General features: G+C 53.2%; 1 protein-coding gene across 1 annotated transcript in view; it reads right to left on the bottom strand.

Annotated features, from left to right (window-relative positions):
- Positions 1-6,352, bottom strand: part of TSPAN14 (tetraspanin 14) — a 50,924-nt gene extending 44,572 nt beyond the window's left edge. Inside the window, exon 1 of the mRNA XM_028512515.2 lies at positions 6,206-6,352. The gene's annotated coding sequence lies outside the window, so the exon portion shown is untranslated. The remainder of the gene's footprint in view (positions 1-6,205) is intronic.
- Between the last annotated feature and the right edge of the window lie 274 nt (positions 6,353-6,626).

Here is a 6,626-nt window from a genome sequence, read left to right on the forward strand (position 1 = left end):
CTGACCAAATTTCTCATCCTCCTAATGGAATATCCCCCAGGTAATACCTGACCATCCTAGCTGCCTGTTATGTTGAATAGGCAAGAATCCTGTTAGGTCAGTTCACAAAGAATTACCCTCTCAGAAATTTCCCTTTATCGAACCCCTGTCTGACTCTGCTCCTTGGCTATAAATTCCCACACTGCCTTGTGACATTTTGGAGTGAGGCCAATCTCCCACTGCAAAACCCTTCTGTAGTAGTCCTTATACCTATCATGACAGTCCTGAATAAAGTCTGCCCTACTGTGTTATCAAGTGTCAGAAAAAATTCCTTTTTCTTTAATAATACGGAGCTCTCACCCAGAGTCTAAGAATTACTGAGCCTGGAGTTGAGGCTGGCTTCCCCCACCAAGCTATAGGGACAGACCCTGTCTGCTCTGCCAAAGGTTGAGGGACCGAAACCAGACAGCCAATCCACAGGGTAGCCAGACATTAGGGAGGTCACCTGGAGAGGAAACAGGGTTACTTCACTGCAATGGTTACTCAGCCGACAACCCTCGAGAGCCTCTCTCTGGAGCTGGTGGCAGCAGAGGGAAGCAGAGAAGGAACAGGGTCCTGCGCAGAGCTGAGTGGGCGCTCCTGACTGAGGATGAAGACTCCTGCTGAGGAAAGTCACACCCCGGACCAAACTGCTGTGGTGGGTGTGTGGGGTCCCACTGCCCCTCCTGGGAGGCCCAAATCTGAAGTGAATTGGCTGTATTCCTTATTTGCACTCGCCACTTTCCAGTAAGCCTGGGTTTCCTGAGGCAAGCTAGTGGGCTTCTGATGCGAAGACCCTGCCCTTGACCCTCGACCCTCGCAGACCCACCACTCTGACCCTGGGCTACAGATGAAAGAGATTTAGGGAACACTCACTTGTTTAATTCCAGCTGCTGTGAGGGCCCCACTTCTGGGTGTTAGGACTAGAAATTCCTCAAAGCCTTTTTTTTTTTTATGTCCTTTGGGTTCTTCAGAGCAGATTAGCACAGGCTCCACCAGCTGGTACACATAGTCAGGGAAAACCCAGAGAGGAGGTTCACCAAATCTCTCCTCAGGTCCACACCTGCCCTGCCCTTTGTCCTGGTCTGCCCCTCCCCAAGCCTTACCCAGACAGGAAGGCCTGCCTCAGCTCTCCCAAATGCCATGGACACACAGAGTCTGAGGTGGCATCAGAAACTCACCCTTACCCAGGATCCCAGGGGCCACTTTAGAGCCAATGGCCCTCAGCCACTCAGCATAGGCAGACACAGCCCAAGAAGGGAGAAGTCAGTCCCTCCAGCTATCTAGCTGATGGACACCAGGGCTCTCCCTGGCTACTCAGAGAGGGAGGCAGAAAAGACCTCAAGAAGTGAAGAGTTTTAACTCTAGCCTGTCCAGACTCACTTAAACTCAGATCATCAGGCCTACTGTCTCTAAGAGAAAACCCACAGTACTCAGGGCCCAGCTCCCCAAACCCATCAAGCCCAAGAGTAGAGGAAGTGGGGTTCCCAGAATCAGCTGCTGGTAAGCACTTGGCTGAGAGCCTTTGGCATGGTAGCAGCAGCCCCAGAGGGTAAGGCCTACCTAACTTGAGGCTCCAGAATCTGCTTCTCAAACCTGAAGTGTGAACTTCTGCTTCATAGTAACTCCATCAGAGGCAGAAAAGGCAGATTCTTTTCACTTTACAGATGAGGAAACCAAGTCCAGGAGAAAAGCTGAATAAAAATTAAAGACTTTTTTAGCTCACTTAGCTAGCAAGTAGATACAGCTCGAAAGCTGCCTCTCACAATCACACTCTACACACTGAAGACTGTTATTCATCTTCACATGAAACTGGCTGAGGCACTGGACACTTCCCACAGGCCAGGCTCTGTGCTGTTCCCGCGCAACCACACTTGCCCTATCTGAGACAAAAATAAATATGCTGCTAAGGGAGAAAATGGCTGTGGAGACATAATGAATACTCCACATGGATTCAGTCAGAGAGGACACTGCTATAATGGAAGCTAAGACAAACCAGCAACACTGGTTTTCGCCTAGACCAAAGATTCTCAAAGCACTGGTCTACGCAGTCCCCCAGGGGACCCTGATGACCAGCCAAGAATGGGACCACTGTTGTGGTCCCATTAAACCACCATCACCTCTCCCTCTATTCCAGATGGCAAAACAGAGGCCCCAAGAAAGGAGGAAATACAACTAAAGATACTGAATTAACCACAATGCAAAAGAGCCTGAGATTTCACCACTTCTACCAGTGTTTTCTGGTCCTGCTGGATGTCACCAGAGACTAAGTAGATGACAAAGCACAAAAGCAAAGATAGCATAGCCAGCTCTTTAACACTGCCATGGCGACCCAAGTGAAAAATGCGGCTAACAAAGGGGTTCAACCTACCCCCTTCTACAAGCCAGAGAACCAGACCGACCCTACACTTAACCTGTTCTCCATGTGATTCCATCCTTTGGTGACCTTACCAGCTCTCCTCTCCACACCCCTAGGCCTGCAAGCTCAGCCCGAGTCATGGAAGTGGAAAGGCAAAGACTATAAGGGTTCCTCTACATGCTCCTGCTTCTAGGAAAGGTGACTACCCCTACCAGGCACGTACAGGTAGAGCCCAAAGAAGTCCAAGGTCTGCTGTGCCAGGGTAGTGAGGGGACCAGGAGCCTGCTTCCCTTTCCATGGACATTAATATCACTCTTTAGAGGCCACCAAGAAACAGGGATTATCATCTCAGTTCCCAGCCCCAGGTTGTGCTTGGTAAGAATCCCTGGCCTGGGACTCACAACTAGTCCTTGGGCCCATGAATGAATGAATGAATGAATGAGGGAACGAATAAATAAATAAATAAATAAATAGGCAAAAGAAGACCAAAGAACTCAAATAACTTGCCCAGAGTCCAGGGGTAAAAAAAAAAAAAAAATAGGTGCCTCTGCATACCACCTCTCCCTGTCCTAACATACACTCTTGTCTACCATACCTCTGCTGTTCAAATGCGGCACCTCAATTCAACTTTAACCTAAATAACATTTCTTTGATTAATTCATGATCAATGTTCCTGGTGACACAGAAACGTATGACAGTCAACTTTGGAAAGAAGTCACAGTGGAAGACACAGTGGTAGGCAGGTGGCAGGCATTTGTGCTGTTCACCAACTGTTTCCAATCTTCTCCCCCCGACCCCTTTGTAGATAAGTAAGTATGGCCATGTGACTGCTTTGGCCACTGAAATACCATCTCTAGGTGGAAGTTTTAAGAACTAGAGTGATATCCATCATGCTCTTTGTAGTGCCCAGGAATGTTTCAATTAATCCACATGGGTCCCAGTGGGAGAACAACATAAAGCAGATACACAATAGGTGTGGTGTAAGAAATAGTCCTTTGTTGCTTTAAGCGTCTGAAATTCAGAGATTGATACCACAGCAAACTCTGATCTATCTAGACTGATGCACACAGATATTCACTCCTCAATCTTCTATACAGGGCAGCATGGGCCTTCCCTTCCCCCAACCTCAGGGAGACAAAAGTTCCATCACCAGTCAGTCAGCAGAGGTTCAGGGGCAGCTGCTATGCGCCCAGACAGATGAGATGCTTTCAGAAGCAGGGGATACAAGGGCACCTGCACTAAAGGACTTAATAGTTCTGCTGTGGGCCAGGCTTATTCACTGTATTAATCAACTTTAATCACTTCTGAGAAGAAAGCATTATCTAGACAAGAAATGAGGAAACCTGCTCACACTGAGACCTTAAGCAAGTTACTATGTGACCTCTCTAGGCCAGTTTCCTCATCGGTAAAATGAAGCGTTCACATTATCTACCATACTCAGTTGTTTCAAGATTAAGTGAGTTAATACAAGTGAAGTTTCTGGGATAATGCTTGGTGTAAGTCTCAAGAACTATTTAGTAAGTGTCAATAAATTCACCATTACTACACACTAAACCTTCCACATAGCTGTGGTAAGCTTGTCCATAATCTCCATGAGATTTCAAACCCAGCAAAGTTTCCTGGACTGGCACAAAGGCACTCACTCTGTAGGCACTGCCAAACTGAATTCTACCTCAGCTGAAGTTAAACAAGCAACAAGTCAAACCTCTGAGAACTGGTGGCCTAGAGTTAAGCCTCAGGAAATGCTTCTAGAACCCAGGGCTTCCAGAACTCCCTGCTCCCTGGCCCCCATGGGAACTTCACTGCCACCACAAACATACACAGTAGGACCCCCTCCCCTCCCACAAAGAGCATGAGCTTTGTCCTCCCACTCCCAAACATAGCAACGGAGGCACCCTCACCCATCCTGTGAGGTTAGCCCAGCTGCCAAGCTGGTAAAAGGTGAACTTCCCAGGGCAGCCAACCCTTCAGCCCTGCTCTCCATGCCCTTTCTTCCTAGAGGCAACCACAAACCTCCAGAAGTACCAGGGGACTTGAACTCCTGTGTGCCTTGAGTAGTGCCGCAAAGCTGAATTGAAGCTCAGATCAATAAACGCTAGGAGTACCGACTATGTGTCCAGCCTGGGTTAAGACCACACAGAGCTTACAGCCAGACAGGTAATTGTGAGTGAGCCTGGAACAGTGTTTGCAACAGCACCTGGCAATCTGGCACCCCAGAGTCTCAATCATGCTTTGTTAAACGAATCGAGGATCACATATGGTGACCCAGCAGTGGGGTTCAGAGTTGTGGAGATGAAGAGATCAAGAAATTCTCCAGCTGAAGGTGGGGAGCAACAAAGAATGAAGCAATAAGAGGGAAAACCCCACTGGTAGCCAGGGCTTCCAAGGCCTGTCTCCCAGACATTATGGATGATAAGATGGACAAAGCTTGGTGACAGCTGACAGAGGAGTTAGAAAGGCATATGGGTCCTCGATGGAGGAATGTGGGCTTCAGTCCAAGGGTGGCAGGGCCCAGAAGGATCCCCAGAAGGAAGGGCACCTCAGCCTTCCAAGAGGCTGGCTAATGTAGAGTGGATATGGGGGTGTTCTGATCCCCTGGGCCCCAGGTTTCTCTTCACGAATAGGGAAAAGTGGCCCAAACACTCAGCAGACACTAACTTCCCCTACTTTGAGGTCAAGGGATAGGCTACTTTTGAGGATTTGGCAGGCAGCTCCCCCGCTCTTATCAGCCCAAGGGCAACTCTCATCTCCAAAGGGGGTAAGACCCCTAGAAAGCAGACTACAGGAGAGAGCACACCTACAGAGTCTCCGGTGCAATGCTCTGCATTCACGGCACAGGACGACTTGATGGCAGCAGAGACCAGCGCTAGGAACAGTCAGCCACCAGGCCAGTACCAGGGCAGATGGGCACGGGCACCCGCCCCTACCTCCCACCCCACCCCACCCCCGGTACACACACGCACAGTATGGACCGCTTCTGGCCAGACAGCAACTTCACTTCCCCGAGATACACGTCCCAGCGGCCCCAGGGCTGAAGTCCCTATACACACACACTTGCTACCCACCTGCACCACCACCCGTTCCCCTAGGAACAGCGGCCCGGGAGGAGTCAACTCAGTAGCCATAGACCCAACTCAACCGAAGCTCCAGTAAGATCAGGAGTCGGGCTTTACTCCCAGGCACAATCCCAAACGACCAAAACGGAGAAGCTGGGTCATCACCTACTCAAACTCGGGCCATCCAAACCCGTCCAAGGCTGAGTGGGACGCACCTCCCGGGTGGGCGACTTGTAACACACCCACAGCGGGGCAGGGGTAAGGCAGAGGACAGCCCTCCCTGGTCCGCGCCACCCTCCACCCCTGGCCCAAGCTTTGTGCAGCCAAGGGTCCGTGATGGAGCCGAAAGGAGTGCCCAGCCCAGGGCTCGCAACTGGGAACAGGGGGCAGAGCCCCAACCTCGGAGGGTCCAGCCCCTCGCTCCCCGAGAGATCTCACACCCGCTGGGCCCGGCGGACGGGACGCGGAAAGGGCGAGGGCGACAGAACCCCGAGTGCCAGCCAGGTGGCCCGCTGTGGCTCTCACTCCGCCCGGCCCCAGAGTTCGGCTCAGCGGGGTTCGGGCCAAGGCCTCCAGCCCCTCCCGGGCGATCTGGGCGAACAAAGCCAGCACTGCCTGTAGAGACACCCCCGGGCAAAGACCAAGGAGCCTGAAGGGCCGAGGCCGGACCTGGGGAGCAGTCTTCGTCCCCAGAGGGCGCTCGGGGGGTCAGCCTCAGACAATGAGAGGGACAGGGCCCGCCGCTCCAGCCGGGGCTCGGCGCTCTACTCACCCGGGGACAGCGGCTACGACGGCGGCGCGGCCCGGCTCAGCCGAGGAAGTTAGAACAAGTTCGGGAGCGCAGGGTGGGAGGGCGCGACTCCGCGGTCCGAGCGACGGGGGCGGGGCGCGGGGGGGCGGGGCCTGGGCGGGCCCAGGAGCGCGGGGCGCACTAGGCGGCGAAGGGAAGTGGCGCCCCTTTCTCTGCCGCCACCCGGCGCCGCTCCCCGGCCCCACCCCTTCGCGCCCGGTGCCCGCCCCCCCCTCCCCCCCCTCCCCCCCCTCCCCCCCCCTGCCGGCTCGTCCCTCCCCCAGCCCGCGCGTCGGCGGAGGCGGTGGGGCTTGTCCCGGGCCCGCCCCTTTGTGTAGATTGGGGCGGTGCCGGAGGCCTTGGTCCATCCCATACCTCTGCTGCGCTGCACAGGCGGAGCCCC

This window comes from Phyllostomus discolor, chromosome 5 (genome assembly GCF_004126475.2).
Source record: "Phyllostomus discolor isolate MPI-MPIP mPhyDis1 chromosome 5, mPhyDis1.pri.v3, whole genome shotgun sequence".
Classification (NCBI taxonomy): domain Eukaryota; kingdom Metazoa; phylum Chordata; class Mammalia; order Chiroptera; family Phyllostomidae; genus Phyllostomus; species Phyllostomus discolor.